The sequence below is a fragment of the Phascolarctos cinereus genome, unplaced genomic scaffold (assembly GCF_003287225.1).
Source record: "Phascolarctos cinereus isolate Bilbo 61053 unplaced genomic scaffold, phaCin_HiC Scaffold_4;HRSCAF=312, whole genome shotgun sequence".
Classification (NCBI taxonomy): domain Eukaryota; kingdom Metazoa; phylum Chordata; class Mammalia; order Diprotodontia; family Phascolarctidae; genus Phascolarctos; species Phascolarctos cinereus.
In genome coordinates this window covers 258834766-258858051 of record NW_027555847.1, presented here as the reverse complement: position 1 = coordinate 258858051, position 23286 = coordinate 258834766, and the positions used below count along the sequence as shown (strand labels likewise).

The following is a 23286-nucleotide window of genomic DNA, read 5'->3' as shown; positions in this document are numbered from 1 at the left end:
GAACTGTGTCAAATGTATAAGAATACAAGTCATTCTCCAATTAATAAATGGTCAAAATATATGAATAGACAGTTTTCAGAGGAAGAAACTAAAGCTATCTATAGTCATATGAAAAATGTTCTACATCACTATTGATTAGAAAAATGCAAACCAAAATGACTCTGAGGCACCACATCACATCTATCAGATTGGCTAACATGGCAAAACAGGACAATGACAAGTGTTGGAGAAGATGTGGCAAAATTGGAACATTTAAAATTCAAAATCATATGGAAGTAAATGTTGAAAACCAAAAACACCATAAATTAATTATAAAAATAAATTTAAAAAAGAGAGTAACCTAATATAGGCCCAGATAATTACACTCAAATAATTTTGCATATTCCCATCAGGATCATTAAAACTGATGAGGAAAAGATGTTAAATGAGAACTTTAAAGATTCATGTCATCCAGTGTGAATCCATAATGAATTTACCTGGTTGACATTCTCTCTTCTTTTGTCCTGTGGATTAACCTATTGTTATGTAATATCTGGAACATATTCCTCTTTTTTTGGGAGATTTTGGAAATTTGGGGGACCTAGACAAATTGTCTTCTCTCATCTCATTGGTTCTTTTGTCCACAAGTCTCTAACTTCATTATTAATGTCAACTGTTGTAAGCTACACTTATGATAAACACTTTATTGTCAAGAAAGGTAAAATATATAAAACAAATGAGATGACAATGAGACATTCAACTTAAAATATAGGCATATAACAATATTTAGGTAGAATGGATTTTTAATTTCACTGGTGCATGGAATTTGCGAAAAATGTATTAGAGATACAAAAACTTCCTTAGGATCAGCTTATCTTTTTTGGCTGAAGTGTTGAACTTGGAGTCAGGCAAACATGGATTTAATGTGGCCTGAGATACTTAGTGTCTCTATGACTCTGAGCAAATCATTTATCTCTTCTAAGCCGCAAATTTCTCATCCGTAAAATGAAGTTGTTGGACTGGATAATATCTAAGGTCTCTTCAAAGTCTAAATCTCTGATTCTAAGATACTATCTTTTGATCATTTGAACAAGTGGGAAAAAAAAACAGAAAAAAATACCTTTTTTCTGCACATTTCATGCTGCTATGTACTTTCCTTTTCTATTACAACTTCAGCTTTTTAGCTGAACATTACTGTGTAAAAGACACAACTGGTCCACTGATTTGACAATGATAAAGAGATGTGCAATTTAGGGGTAAAATCTATATTTTGGTGCCTGATTAATTAAAACTATCTAGCAGCTTTGTGAGCAAATTTATTCAATATTTGCTAAATCTCTACTCTTCTTTGGGGTCTCCTGAATCATTGATCTATTTCTCAGATTTCATAGCAATAATCACCTTTCTTATTCATCTCCTTTGTTACACCCAGATGATAAAACCTGTTAAATGACATTATTTTACATATAAAACAAAATTAAAAAGTTATTGATCTAATCACAATTTTATTTATTTTCTCTATTTTCTTTATTCAGAAAATACAATGTCTCCCTTTCAAAGTGTTTTGTTGTTGTCTTTTATTTTTCTCCTTTATCCATTAATCTAATTATTATCTAATGTGCAGAAAAGTATAACTGCGAACTTATTGATGTTGGAATTTCCTCCAACATCACAACTTCATCCATACTTGCCCATTCCCTGTGTATTAATATGATTTAGTGAGGTTCGGATTCGCTCCTATAAATGACACTCTCCAATGCACCAGAAAATAATAGGAAATAGATAATTTATTTAGAAGAAGTAAAGCACAGATAGTTTGAATTTGCATAGAAAGCATAAATAATAAGAACAATCAATAATATAGCACCGATCAAGAGAGTCGGTAATGGAAGAGAATACATCACCAATTCAAGGGAACCTCCAAAGTCAATCAACGGCTGGGAGCCCCGTTGCAGCCCGTACAAACTTGAATTGTGTAAAGATTTTCCCGGGCGAAGCGTCCTTCCCGCGGGTGAGGCTCAGTGGGCTTACAGGACGCAGTGTTTTTATATTGTTCTAAACAAAGAAGGCTTGGGGCCAAGAAGCCCTTTTTGATGCTTGCGCTATTCATGGTTTGTCCAATACACATCTGACCTTAGCCACGCTCCCATCCGCCTGAGGCTTGGTATTTTGTTTTTTAATAACATCACGTCTCACAAGGAGAGGAGCCAACCCTCCATGTCAACGTGACCTAGGAATGGCTAGTTCCTGGAATGCTAGGCCAAGAACACTCAGGAGATATGGAACGGTCATGACCGAGATTTGAACTGAACCTATTTATTTGAGTGATCTTATTAATTTAAAGGGGAATTTCCAATTTCCATTTCACTTGGCCTTAAGATCATGAGAATAATAGGTGAGGGGCAAAGGTGTGACATGAGTGTATATAGTGCGTATTTTGGTATACATACAACAATTGCATATACAAAGACATAAAAAGAACAAAGCAAGTAGTAGTATGGGGGTAGCTAAGGAATTAAAATACATAGTAGCAGTAGGAGATTTAAAAAGAAAATCATACCAATGATGATTAGTATCTGAGATCACTAAATGAGAAGCTTCGACTAGTCTTCCTGCAGCTATAAGAGTCTGTATTCGATGTTCATTTAACGCGCGTTGGTTGGACTCTAATAACTTTTTGATTTCAGTCGACTGATTCAAGATGTTCATAAGGGGATATAGAGATAGAGACACATGAGGTAGAGGCAAAGATTGGGGTACCCAAGCAAAATTTTTAACTAGGTTAGTGTCTGGTGGAAAGTAAAAATCATTTCCTTGCCAGCGTAGGAAAGATACATTGGATAAGCAACCAGAAAATGGACAGTAGTAACATCTACAGATAGAAGGTCAGAGTGATTATTAGAAGCTATACAAACATATTGAGTAGATACTTCATATATCATAGAAAAGTTACTCACTGGGTATAAAGTTAGATCACACAAATTGGATGAATGTGAGAGAAGGCAGGGTTCCATCTGCCGAGTCATCATCCCACAAACAATCCCTCCATTAGTTACAACACAATCAGACAGAGTATGAGTTACATTATACCAATCTATATAGTTTCCATAGATATGAGGTAAAGCAAAGTATTTATGTAAGACAAAAGGTATTACATGAAATTGCACATAACAGTCCAAGTTTTAACTTGGTAGAGTATAATAGTTCCAGCGCACCAAAGTGGAGTGCATCTAGCATTCTCAGGTTTTTGCTTTTTCCATACATCTGACAAGTCAAGTATATCGTTCCATATGTGAGAGTTACCTTCCTGTAGTAATCTTTGGGCATTTTCCTTCTGTATGAGGGTATATAAGTTTTGCAAGGAACATTTAGTCCAATTAAATAAAACACAATGTTTTTCATAAGGTGTAAATTAACGAGGATGCTATTATTAAAGACTTGTAAAAATTGGCCTTGATATTGTAATGTATTTTGGTGTGGCAGGATCGTTGTGGGTAACCATTGGGCATTCACAGTCAAAGCTTGAGAAACATCTTGTCCAGCACTGCGCAGTCTGCTAGCCAAGGTCTCAAGGTCTATAGAATTAACTATACCCAAACCAGTTCCTGCACCACCAAGTAATGTATCATACCAAGCTCTTTTTTTCCTGACACAACTTTCTAAAGAGGGAAAAGTTACATTATAATGAAACACTATTTTGTGTTGCAAGATAGAGGTGTTAGTACATGAGGGGGACACGAATTATTCCGGGGGTTTGGAGTCACAGGTACAACCCATACTAATTGGTTTAGATATTCTTCATACAGCCCATTGGAGGTGTTACGACAATAAAAATAATTGTTATTTCTAGTGTTACTTTCATTCGATGTAGCAATAGTAAAAGTCCGTGTTAAGTTTACAAGAGTCCAATTATATGAATGTGCTCTGCGAGGAAAATAAGGACTAGGTGGCCAGTCTGTAAGAGTACAAGAAATATTAGTGCCATTTGCTGCGGTTACAGTTAGGTTAAAACTAGTTAAATTGATTCTCATTAGGGGAAATAAAGGGGCGTCCCAAACTTCTACGTTGAATGGGTATGACCAATTCATGATGTGGGTGTTGTTTTCACCAGCGTAGATGGAATCAGTACGCGGTCCTTGCTGAGGATTCCCCACTGGAATACCTGGAGTCCATGCCATAGTTAGCGTATAGCAGGCAAACACTGTAAAACACTTAACATCGTAAAAACATTTGGGTTAGTGGGACATGATACCATTTATCATCACCAGGGTATACTACTATGGCAGTATTAGTGTTTCCTTGTGCTATGAGCTCAGCTGGCCTTGGTCTATCAGATTGATGCTTCTTTATCCAAACTTTAGTACCATTATCACTCTGTATTTGTAGGGGGGTCCCATAATAAAGAGAAATAATATCTAGGGTTTTACAAGTGTTTTTCTGGGTAGCCCGTTTATAGGGGCAGGCAACTAATACCCCAGAGTAGGTGTCCACACAAGTGCAGGCATATTGACACCCCTGACTAACAGGTAATGGTCCAATATAGTCTATTTGCCAAATTTGAGCAGGTAAAGACCCTCTAGCCAATTCTCCAGTGATTTTCTTCGGCACAGGCCGATGAGCAAATAATTGACATTGTATGCATTTTGTACTATTTGCTTAAATAGATCCAGAGGTATGTTATCCCTCTGTCTAATGCCCACCTGTAAGATGCAAGAGCGCCAAGATGTCCTGCGGTGATATGGACCCATTTTCCTAATTGTGTTTCATTTTCCTCTCTGGGGGTGACCTTTAAAGCTTTTCCTTGAAGTTTGGATAATTCATCAGCACGGGCATTATACTCACGTTCCACAGAATCTTGATTCACATGGGCATCTACATGAAATACAGATACATTAGTACATTGACACCATTCCCATATTTGTTCCCATAATTCTTTTCCCCACACATCTTTGTCTCTAATTTTCCATTCGTGTTTCTTCCAAATTGGCATCCAAACTGCTAGGCCATTGGCTACGGCCCAGGAATCAGTATATATATATAACATTGGCCACCTTGTTCCTTTTGAATTACTTGATAGACAGCCACTAATTCGGCCCATTGGCTACTCTGGCCTTCACCAGAGCTTTCCAAAATAGTATTGCATGAAGGGTTATAGGCTACAGCTTTCCAACATCGCTTAGATCCTATATATTTAGCCGAGCCATCAGTAAACCAAGCATGCTTCTTCTGCTCGGGGGTTAGAGAATCATATCCATTATTCCAAGAAACAGGTGATTGATCATAAGACTTTGGTGGTATATCAATATCATTTGAATGTTTTGGTAATTCTAATACCTTTTCATGCAAGGTGGAAATACCCGATCTGCCTGTCTTGACTCTATTTTGCAAATACCATTTCCATTTAATAATTGATGATTCTTGGGCATGTCCTATTTTATGTGAGGCGGGGGTCCCCATAATCCAACTCATAATGGGTATGGCTGGCCTCAATACAACTTCATGGTTTAAAGTTAAATGTTCTGTCTCTACCAGGGCCCAATATGCAGCCAATAATTGTTGTTCAAAAGGAGTATAATTTTGGCCAGCAGGTGGCAGTTTCGCGACCAAAATCCTAAAGGAACATTCCTGCCCTGTTGTTTTTGCCATAAACTCCAATCAGCATATCCATGCAAAACTGTAACTTGCAATTCCATCGGCCCTGGCTGTACAGGCCAAAGATCCAGGGCAGTTTGAATAGCTATTTTGGCTTCCTCAAAGGCTTTCGATTCTGTTTCCCCCCATTCAAATGCATACTTTTTCCGGGTAACTTTATACAATGGCTTCAAAATCTGACCTAAATGAGGAATGTGATTCTCCAGAAACCAAACAACCCAACGAACTTTTGAGCTTCTCTTTTGTCCCTAGGAGGTGAAAAATCTAATATTTTTTGCTTGGCCTTGGGGAGGATTTCTCTATGACCCTTATTCCAAATTATTCCTAAAAACTTCACACTTTGAGCTGGACCTTGAATTTTATCAGGATTAATCTCCCATCCCTTCTCCTTCATATGTTCTATTAGTTGAGTTAATCTTTTCTCTACCACCTCTTTATTCTCTGCCTGTATTAAAATATAGAGGTCAAACTCAAAAATTTTAGACAATCCTTGGGGTCTAGCCACACTCCTCCAGCTCCCCCATCACTTAATCTTACAAGCCAGGAGATTGCAGGCTCTCCTGATCGCTGTGAAAACCTACTAAGCAAATCAGTAATTTCTCTTTGGGAGTAATCTTCCGTGATTTCAGTCACCCGGGGTGGGTTAGCTCCCTCCTTTTCGGCTTTTCTCCTATCTATCGGCCGAGCTTCCCCGTCTACAACATCCGGAACATCTTCCTCTATTACTTCCCCCCACCTATCATCATCTTCATCCCAAATATCACCTTCCCAAGTATCAGGGTCCCAATTCATATTTGCTACAGCTATTACAGCATGCACTTTCCTTTTACTCACCCTTCAAATTTTCTACACACACTCCTCTCTCCTACATGCTTAAACTTCCTTGCCTTTCTTTCTAATGATTTAAAATCCCCTTAAAACCTGTACATATCTCATTCCTTTCTAATTCTGACCTAACACTTCAACAATCCTTCCCAACTTGCCCTCTACCAACCATATAACCTAAGTAATAAAGTATTCTTCTCTCTTTCCCTCTCCCATCCACGCACTGCTTTGAAGCTGCTGTTACCTGGGGAGGGAGAGGGGGAGAATGAAGGCAACTTTTCAGAGTCCTGCTGCAGCCTTTGGCTGTCTGGCTGCAAACAACCCAAAAGGGAGGGAAATGATGTACTGGTCGTATCCCCCATTATCCCTGCTGGCAACCGGCCCATCCGTCGCACCCCAAACGAGAACCCCCAACACCCCCAATCCTCACTAGGTCCTGTACACTGTGACCAGGTTTTTGCGAGCGAGGAAAACGGAGGGTCCTCCCAACCGGGGACCTCTACCGGAGCCCGGGGCTCAACATTTCTCTTAAAGAAAGGCATTTATACAGCGAATCCTGTTCGTGACGCCAATTTTGTATTAATAGGATTTAGTGAGGTTCGGATTCGCTCCTATAAATGACACTCTCCAATGCACCAGAAAATAATAGGAAATAGATAATTTATTTAGAAGAAGTAAAGCACAGATAGTTTGAATTTGCATAGAAAGCATAAATAATAAGAACAATCAATAATATAGCACCGATCAAGAGAGTCGGTAATGGAAGAGAATACATCACCAATTCAAGGGAACCTCCAAAGTCAATCAACGGCTGGGAGCCCCGTTGCAGCCCATACAAACTTGAATTGTGTAAAGATTTTCCCGGGCGAAGCGTCCTTCCCGCGGGTGAGGCTCAGTGGGCTTACAGGACGCAGTGTTTTTATATTGTTCTAAACAAAGAAGGCTTGGGGCCAAGAAGCCCTTTTTGATGCATACGCTATTCATGGTTTGTCCAATACACATCTGACCTTAGCCATGCTCCCATCCGCCTGAGGCTTGGTATTTTGTTTTTTAATAACATCACGTCTCACAAGGAGAGGAGCCAACCCTCCATGTCAACGTGACCTAGGAATGGCTAGTTCCTGGAATGCTAGGCCAAGAACACTCAGGAGATATGGAACGGTCATGACCGAGATTTGAACTGAACCTATTTATTTGAGTGATCTTATTAATTTAAAGGGGAATTTCCAATTTCCATTTCACCCTGTGACTCATCTTTAGGCCCTTCCAAACATGTGGGTTTATTTGACATCTATTTAACATTCTGAAGATCGTTCCTTGTGTACTCTTAAGTTGTTTTGATATCACATTACTCTCCTGTAAGTACTCCACAATCCAATGACGCTGGCATTCCTGCTTTTCCTCACAGAAGACATTCCATCTCCTAATCTATTAATTTTCATCGACTGTCCTCAATGAGTGCAATTCTCTGCTTTTTCACTTCCTCACTTCCAGCTTTCCCTGCCTTTCTTCATATCTGAGCTAAAATCTCACCCTTTGCAAGACACCTTCTTACTTTTCCTTTAGTGCCTTCTCTCTAAGGTTATTTCCAATTCGTTATGTATTTATCTTATTTGTTCATAGTTGTTGGCATATTGTTTTGCCCATTAGATCGTTAGCTCCTTGAAGGCAAGGCCCAGTATTTTTATTCCCAACCAGTTAGCACAGGGCCTGGGACATAGTAGTCACTTCATAAAAAATATTTCTTGACTTGATAACTCTCAGTGGAGTATCCAAGATATCAACTGGTTAAACTTCATTCTTACTATATAACTGGCCTATATTCTGGTCTTGTCTTTCTACAAAGGATTTTTAAAAATTGAGTAAAAGTAAAATTATAAGGATCAAAATTATCTTATTTGTGATAAAATATTTCACTTTAATATGAATTTATGTATTGTATGATTTTTCTTTTTTTGATTAAAGTTTTGTATAGGGAGCATTATTTTTCTTATGTTGCTGACAGCATTATACTATCATGTAAAGAACATTTACGTAGATACCAGGAGGCCCTATCTCTCAGCCTGGGACAGACTAGCCTGTTATGTGACTGGGCAAGTTACTTTGCTTCCTGAGCCAAATTTACCTTGTGTATAGAATGAGTAGGGTGCACTGCATGATCTCTTTTGTGATTTCACATTTTTAATAATGTGATTATCACAAATCAAGAACAAACAGAAGGATAAATTTCAAAATAGGAGATCTCAGTAAGCATCTAGTCCAACCTATACACTAAGGGAATTTCCATTATATCATACCATACTAGTGGTCCTCTGGCCATTGAGTGTGGAGGCATAAGCAAAAATAATCATAACATTTAAATCAATGGAAGGCAAGGTTATGAAAAACAAACAAACAAAAAATATTATAGCCTATCCCCCTTATCCTAATACCTTAGATTTCCTCAAATCCATTTATTTTCACATTCACAGGGGTATAAGATGTGATAGCCATTAAGGGATTAAATGTCTCAGGAACAAAACATGGTAAGCACTGGCACAGTCTTGGTTCCATTATCCAGGGTCCATTGTTAGCATTGTTGGCTTGAAACTGTGCTTGACCCTGAGCCTATAGCTACTGAAACCCAGACCACCTTGATCCAGTTTTCTAGATCTCCTGGAAGTTAAACAAGAATTACTAACATCCTCATGTCATTACCCTCATTACAGTGGAGTGCAGACAGTAGCTTTAGCAATTTAGTCCTGGACTTTTTCATCCTGTTAGTAGCTTGGCTGAGAGCTGTAGGTATAGACCTGCTGCTTGGGCTATCTCCATAGAGAAGTACTGAGAGCTTATCAATGAAAAGCAAGTGGGTTCCCAAGCATCACTACCATCCCCCTCATTAGTAACTTCCCATGATGAATATCTTATCTGAGCTCTCCCCTACCTCTACCCCTTCATCCCAATTCTGGTATTGTTTTTGCCTGGAATTTGGCATACATACACTTAACCCCATTCAGCAGGTAACATGTTAAGCACTAGGGGAGTGACCCAGGGCTATATTTATGATACTGGCCTTCACTACACTCCCAAGTCTATGGAGGATTTTTGACTTTTGCCTCGGGACCTTGGCCTGAACCTGGTGACTCCTGCTTGTTCTCCTTGGTGCTGCTGCCATTTTGCCCTCTTCTCCTAAGTCCTGCCTACACCTCTGTTCGGCTTGTTTGGAAGATGTCTCACATGCCTGGAGCAGTCTCAGGACCCTAGACTCAAGGTAAAGCCATCCTGTGTTACTGACTCCAGAAGCTGTGGGTCACTGAAACTCAGTCCCAGCTCCCAGATCACTTTCTTCATATTCCTCTTACCTTCCCAGAGGTCACTTGCTTTCTCAAAACAAATCTCATCTCTGCATTTTGGTGCATCATTATAGGTATTTGACCTCATGAAAGAAGGTACTAAGAGATATCTCCTGTCCTTCCTAACAGCCTCTTAAAATTGCTCTAATCCCTTTCCTTTTTTCTTTTCTCCTCCAGGTCACTAACTCCTATTCTCTCTGGCTTTCCCTTGAAAGGATTACTAGATGTGTATTTGTGAAAAAAAGATGGTTTTGAAGTAAATATATGCCTATACACGTGCAAGTAGATGGTTAGAAAGATAAACATATGATATATATGTATGTGTGTATATGTATATATGTATATATAGTATGTGTATAGAAAAATGGAATAGATTAGACTATCAAAATATAGAAATAAGTATTTCCAGCAGTCTCATGTTTGATAAATAGAAACAACTGAGGTACTGTTTATTCAATAAAAACTTCTGGGAAAACTGGAAGGTAGGCTGCCAAAAAAATAATTAAATTAAATTAGTATTTTATACCTTATGATACAAATTCCAGATGTATTATTAATTTAAAATTCTAAAAGTCATTACATATATGTGCACCCAAATAAGGAATGAATGGTTCAATCTTTCACATTTATGAATGAGTGATTTTGCAACAAAAATGGCAGATGTGAAGTGTCCTATCTCAATTCAGTTCATCTAGAACTGTTTGAGGAACAATGGAAAACAGTGCCAAATAAAACAGGCTATAAACTAGAGAGGTAAGTTAAGAGAGTCCCTGATAAGACAACTCCCAACAACAACAACATCAAAAAAGATATACATGCATGCATACAAACATATATATATATATATATATACATATATATATATATATATGTGCATACCTATAACAAAATGCTTTATAAGGTCTCAATCTGAGCCTATGTTTAAATGCCTTTTTTTTTTTCCCGTGTGAAACTGTTGGAAGGAACAATGTACGGAAAACAAAATTTCTACCTCAGTCTCAATCTCTGGTTGTTCTAACCACGTGAATCTTGAGGGAGGGAACAGGGTAAAAGTCCTCAAAATCAGGGCCTGCAAAAGAGACCAGTTTGTCTCAGCTGACATCTTGTTCCAAAATGTTTGATGGTTCCTTGTTGCCTGAGATGAAACTCAGACTTCTTAGCATGACATTTAAAAGTATTTTTCAATCTGAGACCCTTTTGCCATTCCTTTCACAGACTTTAAAACCCCTTCATGATTCCTAGCCAAACCAGACATTTTAACTCAACTGAAACCACTTTAGATTTCAATGAAGCTCTTCTCCACCATCTCCTGTTTCTGCGTCTTCACTCAGAGTAAATGCCCTCTCTTATCACCCCCCCACTCCTTTAGAATACCTAGTTTTCTTCAGTAGATGTCATTCCTTTCAACAATCCTTTTCTCATCCTTTCAATTGTTAAATACCTTCCCATTTCTTCAATTAGCTTATATTTAGTTATCTGTTTCTATCCCCTAAATATTCTCTCCTGAGTTTGTACAAACATGGTTCTGAGATTTTCTAACAGGAAAATATTGTCTTAGTGTACGTCTCTTCCCCTTCCCTTTAGGTATCCTGTTTCTTTTTAATTAAATATGACATTCAAAACCCATACTTTAGTCATGGATTTCACAGAACCAAGTATTAGAGCTACCTGTGACAAAAAAAAATTGTTAATATCAAATGTAATATTACCTATTATCTGCCATTCCCCCTGAAGAAACCTAGTAATGTCAGCATCTAGTAATGTCCTGCCATTCCTACTCTTAGAGGCATTTACTCTCAGTTAGATTGAGCTAAATTCCCACACTGGGAACTGCCTGTAAACAAAGCCAGCTTGAGCCAGATCAGCTGCCAAAGTGGCTTTTGATGTTCTTGTGTTCCTCATTGAGATTTATGGCATTAGATCATGAAGGGTAAAAAAACAAACAAAACTCCACAAAAAGCAGAATGAAGTGGGTTTCCTTGCCTGGATTGTTGATAGTTGGAGTCTCATGACCAGGCCTTCCTACTTAATATGATCCCACCCCCATTTTTTTCTAAAAGTGTAAAAGCCCTTCCTGTAAGTCTCTTGGAGGGACATCCCCAGGATGGCAATTTGCTACCCTGTTATCTTGATTAAAGACACCTTATTCCTCGACTTATTAGTTTGATTTATTTCAGGACTTGACACTTACAAAGGGAAATTTACCTCTTTGCATCTTTCTTGTTGTATACACATTTTTATAGACATCTGAAATCATAACTTTTATTAATGCCTTTTCTTTTATCTTCTAGGAATTTCTGGATGACTCCTTCCTATTGTGTAACTACTAATTTAGCTTTTTGTATATGCATTAGAAGTTTTCTCTCTCTTTTTTTTGCTTTTCTTTTCAGTTTTGAACCCCTTTTTATTCAAGTTTCAAGACTCCAGGATTCCTTATTGGTCTTCATTATGCACAATCTAGACTTGGCCAGAAAAATCTTTTTTCCCCTGTATTTGTGTCATGCCATTGTCATATTGCCTATGCTCTCGTTATATCATCCCTATATAATATGAGTTCCTATAGGTCAGGTTATGTTCCTATTTTGCCTTTGTTTCCCAAGTGCCTTGCATATAGAAGATTTCTATTGTTCTGGATTTGTTGGTAAAAATTCTGGGAACCTCAAGAGAATTTTAAACAATTTTTAAAAAAAATTTCCAAAAAATTAGCTTCATATTCTTAACTTCCAACATTTCTAGTTTTGTTCAAGAAATGTATTTGTCATGTAATTTTCAATCATTATCTTAACTATTAAAGGGTCTTTTTCTATTATCAATATTTAGAGGAATTGGAAAATTTGGGTTGATACTACCTCTACTACATTTTGTCCTATACTTCAATCAAATTTGAATATTGAAGGTTTTATTATATTATAAATAGCCTCAAATTACAGTAGGCTGCTATTTTGGGGAGGAGAAAGATGATTTTTTCAAAGTCAATTTAATCATTGTCAACAGCAAAGAGATACAATTGTCCAAAAAAAAAAAAGAGGTGCAAGAAAAACTGTAATGCTAGTACTTAAACACTTCATGAAGGTAAGAACTCCTGATTGTAAGAGCAATAATGTTGTTTTGAAATGCTAAATAGCTATAATTTTTGACTCTTCCTGAGATAATTCTAACATACAGGGAAGTATTATATTGGAACTTTCAAAACAGAGATTCATTGCAGTAGTGGAGCTGTGGACTTGATCACTGGAATTAAAATCTACCCACATTGTTACATGCACTTAACTTCCAAAATCTTTTTGAAAATCATTCTGTCATGAACAGAAGTAAAATATGAAAGGCAAGGCTGATGCATGTGCAGATATACAATATTATCTAAAACGATTAACTCAAAAGAAAAAGTGCTGATTGGCTGAATGAATATTCTAATCAGAGATATTGTCTCAGTGTTTCAATTTAGAAGGACGATTTCTCACAGTAGCAGAGATGTTTTCCATCAACAAATCCAGCCTATACCATCACATAAAGTAGGATCTTTCACTTCTAATCTAGTATAAAAAATGTGGGAACTGCCTTCCATATTTGATCTTTAAAGTCCATGAAACTAGCTAGCTTTGCTTGCTTTTCAGAGCTAGCACATTAGATGAAGTACAGCTTCCAATCAACTATGTGCTCTGGCCAGATCATAGACATGAAGATGTTGATATCAGCAAGTTTAAATATCTCCTATTTTGAATACTGTATAAATTGAATTCTATGATACATAAATCTGTTTTAAGATCATAACAATGATCTACACTAAACGGGTCAGTATTATTCTATACTGGTTTAGACCAATGGGTATCCCATACTACAAATGGGCCCAAAGATGAATTCAGTGCGTGAACAACCAGCAAATGAAGAGGGTAGGAATATGGGTCTCTTCTAGTCTTCCACAGATAGTCAACTGAGAGGTTAAGCTCCAATTTAACCATAACAACCTGTTCACCTGTTATTTGGTAACAGTCCCCATTTCAGCTTTCATCTGCGCCATAGTTATGCACACTTCCAACTTATCTCCTTCTGCACCATGCCTTAGCCATTGGGACTATTATAACTTAAACTCAGTATGAGAACATGAAATTGCTACAAGGATGTCATTGAAAATTCTCTACCTTCTCCCACTCTGTCTACATTCCATCCCCAAATTAGCCTTTGTACTATTACACTTACAGGGGTGTGCTAGAGTCAGATCATACGTGCTCTTTAGAGCCAGTTTTTAAAGTTTTCTTAGTGAGTATTTACACCTTGGAAATGGCAAACCCTGTGAATATTGATTTATTGTCTAGACTTAAGAAAGTAATGGTGACAAATGCTAATAATGGAGATCAAACTCAAAAGTATCTTCTGCTTTTTCAGAGAGCTGGTTGATAAATATTTATGAGCACACCTGCAGAACACTTCATTTCCCCTCATTCTTTTGTATTGCTGTCCCTCATGAATGCAATGTACTTCTTCCTCTACCTCTTGGAATGTCTTTATTTCTTTCAAGATATAGCTTAAGCTCTTTGATTACCCACACTCTTTGCTCCTAGTATATTCCTTCCCAAAATTGCCTTGTATTTATTTTGAATATGCTCTATATTTACTTATGTTAATGTTCTCTCTCTTACTAGATTATAAGCTTCTTGAGGGCAAGGACTGTTTTTGCCATTTATTTCTGTATGCCCAGCTTTTAATACAGTTCCTAGCACATATTGTGGAATGGGACTTCTAAATCAACAACATCATACATCTATGTATTTGAGAGATTTGCCTACTTGATCTCACCACAAAAACAGTTAAATCTCCAAATTCACACAACAAGCCAAAGGAAAAATAAGAGATATATTTAAATTATGTATAAATATATATGTATAGCTATACCTACATATAAATTATATGCATGTATACCCACACATATGTATACATTTTATATATGTGCATATAAATAGATATGCAACATAATGCAAAAACATAGCATTTGAAATTAAAGTATTGAAAAAATACCAATATTTCATTGTGAAGTACATATTTGTACATAAGTATTTGGAACATGCTACTACCACTACCATATCCTTTACCTCCCAAGAATTACATGTGCAAATATTCTCCCCACAGAGCTTCTCTGGTTATCTCCTAAAAAAGTATTCAAAAGAACTTTGAAACATGAATATGTTATATATTTTTTACACAAGTAATCCATACTTTCTGATTTTTTTTCTGTGTTGATAAGGGCATTTTACTAGTATAGTATCTAGTAAATCATTTTTTAAAAACTAAACACATTTAATATTTCCCTTCCAGGTAAAGGTGACAATTATCTATCTGGATATATTAGAGAGATAGACAGACAATAAGTAGAGATATATTTTGTTCTTTTATTGTTGTTGAGTCATTTTATTCTTTGTGACTATGTTTGGGATTTCTTTGACAAAGATACTGGAATCATTTGTCATTTCCTTCTCAAGCTCATTTTGCAGGTGAGTAAACTGAGGCAACAGGGTTAAGTCACTTTCCCAGGGTCACACAGATAATAAATGTCTGAGGCCAGATTTGAAATTAGGAAGACAAGTTTTCCTGACTCCAGGCCTCACAGTCTACCTACTGTCCCAACTAGATGCCCTAGGCATAAGAATTTTATTCTTTTTTAAAAAATTTATTAATTTATTTTGATTTATCAACAATCACTTCCATATGCTTTTGAGTTGAAAATTTTTCTCCCCCTTCCTCCTCCCACACTCCCCAAGACGGTGCACAATCTGATATAGGTTTTACATTTACATTCCCATTAAACATATTTTCACATTAGTGAATTTGTAAGTAAAAATTAAAACCAATAGTAGGAACCATCAGAAAGATGAAACAAAACTCAACAGAAGGTAAAACTAAGTGATAGCGATTCGACTTCCATAGTTCTTTCTTTGGATGTGGACAGCATTTTTCATCCCGAGGCCTCTGGAGATGTCTTAGGTCCTTGAAATGCTGAGAAGGGTTCAGTTTAACAATTAGTCATTGCATAACATGACAATTATTGTGTACAAAGTCCTCTTGGTTCTGCTCACTTCACTCAGCATCAGACCATATAGGTCTTTCCAGGTTTTTCTGAAGTCAGCCCATTCATCATTTCTTATAGCACAATAGTATTCCATTACATTCATATATCACAACTTGCTCAGCCATTCCCCAACTAATGGGCATCCTCTCAATTTCCAATTCTTTGCCACCACAAAAAGAGCTGCTATGAATATTTTTGTACATGTGGGTCCTTTTCCCATTTGTTTGATCTCTTTGGGATATAGCCCTAGAAGTGCTATTGCTGGATCAAAGGGTATGCACATTTTTGTAGCTCTTTGGGCATAGCTCCAAATTGTTTTCCAAAATGGTTGGATCATTTCACAACTCCACCAACAATGTATTAGTTCCAATTTTCCCACATCTCTCCAACATTTATCATTTTCCTGTTTTGTCATGTTGGCCAATCTGATAGGTTGTATGTGGTACCTCAGAGTTGTTTTGATTTGCATTTCTCTAATCAATAATGATTTAGAGCATTTTTTCATATGACTATAGATGGCTTTAATTTCTTCATCTGAGAACTGCCTGTTCATATCCTTTGACCATTTATCAACTGGGGAATGGCTTGTATTCTTATAAATTTGTCTCTCTATATATTTTAGAAATGAGGCCTTTATCAGAGAGACTGGTTGTAAAAATTCTTTCCCAATTTTCTACCTTCCTTCTAATCTTAGTTGCATTGGCTTTGTTTGTGCAAAAACTTTTCAATTTAATGTAATCAAAATTATCCATTTTGCTTTTCATAATGTTCTCTATCTCCTGTTTGGTCATGAATTCTTCTGTTCTCCATAGATCTGATAGGTAAACTATTCCTTGTTCTCCCAGTTTACTTATGGTATCAGCCTTTATATCTAAGTCATGAACCCATTTTGACTTTATTTTGGTATATGGTGTGAGATTTGGGTCTATGCCTAGTTTCTGCCATACTCTTTTCCAGTTTTCCCAGCAGTTTTTTTCAAAGAGTGGGTTCTTATCCAGAAGCTGGGGTCTTTGGGTTTATCAAATAATAGATTACTATAGTCATTGACTACTGTGTCTTGCATATTTAACCTATTCCACTGATCCACCTCCCTATTTCTTAGCCAGTACCAAGCAGTTTTGATGATTGCTGCTTTATAATACAATTTAAGATCTGGAATTGCTAGACCACCTTCCCCTGCATTTCTTTTCATTAGTTCCTTTGATATTCTGGACCTTTTGTTTTTCCAAATGAATCTTGTTATTTTTTTTCTAACTCTATAAAATAATTTTTTGGTAGTTTGATTGGTATGTCACTGAATAAGTAAATTAGCTTAGGTAGGATTGTCATTCTTATTATATTAGCTCAGCCTACCCATGAGCAACTGATGTTTTTCCAATTATTTAGATCTGATTTTATTTGTGTGAAAAGTGTTTTGTAATTGTGTTCATAGAGTTCCTGGGTTTGTTTGGAGGTAGACTCCTAAATATTTTATAATGTGTACAGGAAGTTTAAATGGGATTTCTCTTTCTATCACTTGCTGTTGGGCTTTGTTGGTAATATATAGAAATGCTGATGATTTATGTGGGCTTATTTTATAGTCTGTAACTTTGCTAAAGTTGTTTATTATTTCAAGTAGTTTTTTACTTGATTCTCTAGGATTCTCTCAGTATATCATCATGTCATCTGCAAAGAGTGATAGCTTTGTTTCTTCTTTGCCTATTCTAATGCCTTCAATTTATTTTTATTCTCTTATTGCTAAAGCTAACATTTCCAGTACAATATTGAATAACAGTGGTGATAATGGACTTCCTTGTTTCACCCCCAATACCCATTACATATAATGCTTGCTGAAGGTTTTAGATAGATGCTATTTATTATTTTTAGGAAGGCTCCATTTATACCTATGCTTTCTAGTGTTTTTAATAGGAATGGGTGTTGTATTTTATCAAAAGCTTTTTCTGCATCTATTGAGATGATCACGTGTTTTCTGTTGGTTTTGATGTTGATATGCTCAATGATGCTGATAATTTTCCTAATATTGAACCAACCCTGCATTCCTGGTATAAATCCTACCTGGTCATAGTGTATTATTCTTGTGATAAGTTGCTGCAATCTATTTGCTAGTATTTTGTTTAAAATTTTGCATCTATATTCATTAGAGAAATTGGTCTATAATTTTCTTTCTCTATTTTGACTCTTCCTGGTTTAGGTATCAACACCATATTTGTATCATAAAAAGAATTTGGTAAGACTCCTTCACCTATTTTCCCAAATAGTCTATATAGTATTGGAATTAATTGCTCTTTAAATGTTTGATAGAATTCCCATGTAAATCCATCTGGCCCTGAAGATGTTTTCCTAGGGAGTTCATCAATGGCTTGTTCAATTTCTTTTTCTGAGATGGGGTTATTTAAGTATTTTACTTCCTCTTCAGTTAATCTGGGCAATTTATATTTTTGTAAATATGTATCCATTTCACTAAGATTGTCAAATTTGTTGGCATATAGTTGGGCAAAATAATTCCTAATTATTGTTTTAATTTTCTCTTCCTTGGTGGTAGCTTCACCCTTTTCATTCTTGATACTAGTAATTTGGTTTTCCTCTTTCTTTTTTTAATTAAATTAACCAAAGGTTTATCTATTTTATTGTTTTTTTTCATAAAATGAAAAAAGTACATGGTCAATTTTTGTGTATGTGCCATGTACTGCCGAGAAGAAAGTATATTCCTTTTTATCCCCATTCAGTTTTCTCCAGAAGTCCATCGTATCTAACTTTTCTAATGTTCTATTCACTTCCTTAACTTCTTTCTTGTTTATTTTGTGGTTAGATTTATCTAGTGCAGAGAGGGGGAGGTTCAGGTCCCCCACTAGTATAGTTTTGCTGTGTATTTCTTCCTGTAACTCCCTGAACTTCTCCTGTAAGAATATGGATGCTATACCATTTGGTGCACATATGTTTAGTAATGATATTACTTCATCATCTATGGTGCCTTTTAGCAGGATGTAGTTTCCTTCCTTATCTCTTTTGATCAGATCTGTTTTTGCTTTTGCTTTGTCTGAGATGAGGATTGCTACCCCTGCTTGTTTTACTTCAGGTGATGCATAATATATTCTGCTCCAGCCTTTTACCTTTGCCCTGTATGTGTCACTCTTTTCCAAATATGTTTCCTGTAAACAACATATTGTAGGATTATAGTTTCTAATCCATTCTACAATCTGTTTCTGTTTTATGGGAGAGTTCATCACATTCACATTCACAGTTATGCTTACTATCTGTGTCTTTTTCTCCATCCTTTCCCCCCCATTTACGCTTGTTTTTCTCCTTTTTCCTTTCCCCCTTCACTAGTGTCTTGCTTTTGACCACTGCCTCCTTCAGTCCCTCCTCCCTTTTATTATCCTTTTCCCTTTTCTCCCCCTTTTCTCTTACTGTTTCTTCCCTCCCTTCTTTCCCTCCCTCTCTTTTCTTTCCCCTTTCCCTCCTACTGCCTATAGGGCAAGTTAGATTTCTATACCTAACTGATGATGTCATGCCCTTCTTGAGCCAAATCTGATGAGAGTAAGTTTCAAACAATGCTCCCCCCCTTTTTCTCTGCTGTGACAGGATTTTCTGTCTTTTCCTGTAATGTAATTTACCCTTGTCTGCCTCCTCCTTTCTCAGTACATTTTCTAAGATCAGATTGATCCACTTATTTGGATCCATATAATCCACTAGACTAGATGGTTTTTTTTTATCATTACATGAAAGTCAACTACTATCCACCCTCTTTATGTGTACTTCTTTAACACAGTGTAATAACAATACAGTTCTCAAGGGTTGCAAGTGTCATGTTCCCTTGTAGGGGTCCAAACAGCCCCTCCCCCCCATTATTAACAACATATTGTATCTTTCTGTTCCATTTACCTTTTTATGTCCTCCTTGAGTCTTGTACTTCAAGATCAGATTTTTTTTGTTGAGCTCTAGTCTTTTTATCAGGAAAGTTTGGAAGTCTCCTGTTTCATTGAACATCCATCTCCTCCCTTGAAAAATGATGCTCATTTTTGCTGGGTAATTGATCCTTGGCTGTATTCCAAGTTTTTTTTGCCTTATGGAATATCATGTTCCACTCCCTGGGGTCTTTTGATGTAGGAGCTACAAGGTCCTGTGTAGTTCTGACTGTGGTTCCATGATATCGAAATTGTTTCTTTCTGGCTGCTTGCAGCACCTTCTCCTTCATCTGGTGATTTTGGAATTTTGCTATAATATTCCTCGGCATTGTCAATTTGGGATTCTTTTAGGTGGATTCTTTCTATGGTTATCTTCCCTTATGGTTCTAGGACTTCTGGGCAGTTTTCCTGTATGATTTCCTGAAAGATACTGTCCAGGCTCTTTTTTTATCATGATTTTCAGGTAGTCCAACAATTTTTAAATTGTCTGTCCTGAATGGATTTTACAGGTTGGTTGTTTTGTCAACAGGTATTTTACGTTTTCATCTATTTTTTCCTTTTTTTGTTTCTGGTTGACTGATTCTTGCTCTCTCATAGAGACATTAGTTTCCATTTGTCCAATTCTAGTTTTTAACAGATTGTTTTCTTCTGTTAGTTTTTGTACTTCCTTCTTCAGTTGGCCAATTGTTTTTTTTTTTTAGGGGCTATCTCTCTTGTTTGACTATTAAAATCCTTCTTGAGCTCTTCTAAGAAGGCTTTTTGGGCTTCAGACCAGCTCATATTCCTTTTGTTGTTGCAGATGTGAGTTTGTTGACAATGTTGTCCTCTTCAGAATTTCTGTCTTGAATTTCACTCTTCTCATAATATGAATCTATGGTATATTTCTTTTTACTCATGGTTTCTTTATTCCCTGGCCTTTAAAGAGATTGAGCTCTCCTGCTGGGACAGAGGGCACTGACCCAAGCTTCTTGTGTTGGGAGCCTAGGTCTTGGTCACTGGCTTTGTGTGCTGGGGCCTCTTATGTTGGCAATTGGAGGCTGTAGGTTTCTGGCAGCTTACCTTGTGTTGGTCTGGAATCAGCAAGGCTGGAACTTTCAGGCAATTCTAGGTTGCCTGCTTTTCCTTTCCTTTAGCTTTCTTCGGCTTTTTTAGATGGGTGTTGTAGGGTGTTTATCTTCCTGGGGCCCCCTGCAGTGTTGTCTCCCTTGTTTCTTCTGCTGCACTGGGAGATTCCTTTGCAATAGAGTGCTGAGGCACCTGGTGGTTTTCTGAGCTGGTTTCCGCTGGTTTCCCCTGCCCTCACTGAGGCACTGGGAGGTCCAGGTGTTGGTGTTTGCCTATTCTACCACCTGGGCTTCAGGATTTCTTCACAATTGGAGGCTGTAAGGCTCTGACAGCTCACCTGGTGTTGGGTTGGAACCAGAAAGGCCGGGACTTTAGGAAGCCTTTAGGTTGTTTTCTTCACCTCCTTTCAGATGAATGTTGCAGGGTTCTTATCTGCCTTGGGTGCCTTGTAGATCTGCCTCCCTTATTTTTGCTGAGGCACTGGGAGACCTGTTTGCTGGGCTGCTGCACTGCTGCTCCCCATCTTTCTTCTAGTTCAGCTGTTCCAGAGTTTTTTTCTGGGGTGATATTTTCTGGGTTTTCAGAGGTTGATAGGGGAGAGTGAGAGCGACTACCTTTTCACTCTGCCATCTTGGCTCCCAGAAGCATAAGTCCTAAGAATTTCATTCTTGCACCACCTCAATTTCTTAATATATCACTTCTCTCCCACATGTTGAGAACTATAACTTAGAACAAAGAATAATAAGAAAAGGTCCAATTCAGTTCATCAAAACACCATTCAATCTGATAGGATAATCAGTGTTTCACCTTCATTGTAATCCACTTTTTCAAAGGAGGAAGATTCATTTTCAGATCTCTTCTATATAGCCAAGCTAGGTAATTGTAATCACTTGCATTCACTTTTAATTATTTGTAGTAAAAACTGTTCTTTCTCTTTTTCTTTCCATTTACATTATTGTAGGTAGTTAGGTGGCTCAGTGTCTGGCATATAGTAGATGTTTATATAAATATTACTACTACTACTACTACTACTACTACTAGTACTACTACTACTACTACTACTGTTGCTGTTATTACTACTATTGTTGCTGTTATTACTGCTGGTACTAATACTACTACTATCACTACTACAAAATACAAAAAATATGTTTTCAAAAAATATATATCTGCATTTTCTATCACTTTTCTTTCTTTTTTATTCTGAGCTAGACAAATACAAAAAAAGGAACATTTCAACATATCTTTTAGAACAGGAGAGGGTTGTACAAGAATCTCTGAAATTCCGTTATATAGAGTACTTTTCAAGTATATAATAAATTCCAACAAAGGTCTCCTTCAAAGTATATGTTAAGAAAGAAATTGCTTTGCTTTTGTAAAAAAAAAAAAGTAGTTCCAAATTGTGAACTGATATATTTAAATATGTCACATTATTAGCATGGAACAAATGCTCCTTCCTTCTGTCCTTTCCTTTTCCTTCCCTTCTCCACCTCTTTCTTCTATTTTTTTCTCTTTCTTTTCTTGTCCTCTTTTATCCATCTCCTTTCCTTCTTTTCTTATTCACTTTATTCCCCTTGTTTTGCCTTCTTTTGAGGGGATGTCCCACAAAAGATTCCTCTTGACCCCTAAACTTCTCTCAAGGGTATGTTTGGCTTACAATTGCTTCCTAATTATTATTCCCTGCTTTTAACAAAAGTTGTTATTTTCCTAGCTACAGAAGTAAAATCCTAATTTTTATATCTTCTTGATCTCTTTATCTCTTATCCTGAAAAATAAAGCCATGATATAAAATATTGAATTCATTTGTGATATGTTCTATATGGCACGTTATCTTATTTCAATTTGATTTTTAGGATAAGTTCCATTGTGTGTAATTTTCTGCCATTTCAGTATTCCTAAGAAATTATTCCTTTTTTATTTAAAGAAATTATGTTAGATTCCATTTCTAAGTGAAAACATATTGCTGGAAATTTATAAAGTATAGCTAGACATTTTACTTTGACACATTATTTTAATAAGACAATTATATTTTATAGATTATTGCCATCCACAGTGAAGTGCAACATTTATTTAAAATTGGTCTGTTTACCAATTTTCTTGAAAAAAAGATTACAATGATATGAAGTAATGACATTTTAAAATGAAAAAGTTTTAGGCAGGCAGATCATCCTACAACTTTTGATACTACTGAAAATATTTTGTTGCTATCAAAATGTATATGGCCATAATTTTTCCAATGTTAAAGGAAATTTGATCTTCCAACAAATATTCTTTACACAGTGGAATAAATAGACAATGCTTTCAAAGTTGCCAGGAAGCTTAGTGTAGTAAATATTGTACTATAAAAAAAAAAACAAACAAATAAAAAACTAGTTTCATCTTTGAAACTAGGGACCTAGCAAAAGAGACTATGAATACCATATATATTAATTCATATAAATACCATAATGTAAGGAATCATAATAAA

The 23286-nt window shown here is 36.5% G+C and overlaps 1 long non-coding RNA gene across 1 annotated transcript; it reads right to left on the bottom strand.

Moving 5' to 3' along the window:
- Positions 1-3937: 3937 nt before the first annotated feature.
- Positions 3938-7695, bottom strand: LOC144456887 (uncharacterized). The gene is made up of 2 exons (XR_013486084.1): positions 4680-7695; positions 3938-4190 (listed from the first exon to the last, which is right to left on the bottom strand). It is a non-coding gene; the product is annotated as an uncharacterized LOC144456887 (long non-coding RNA).
- Between the last annotated feature and the right edge of the window lie 15591 nt (positions 7696-23286).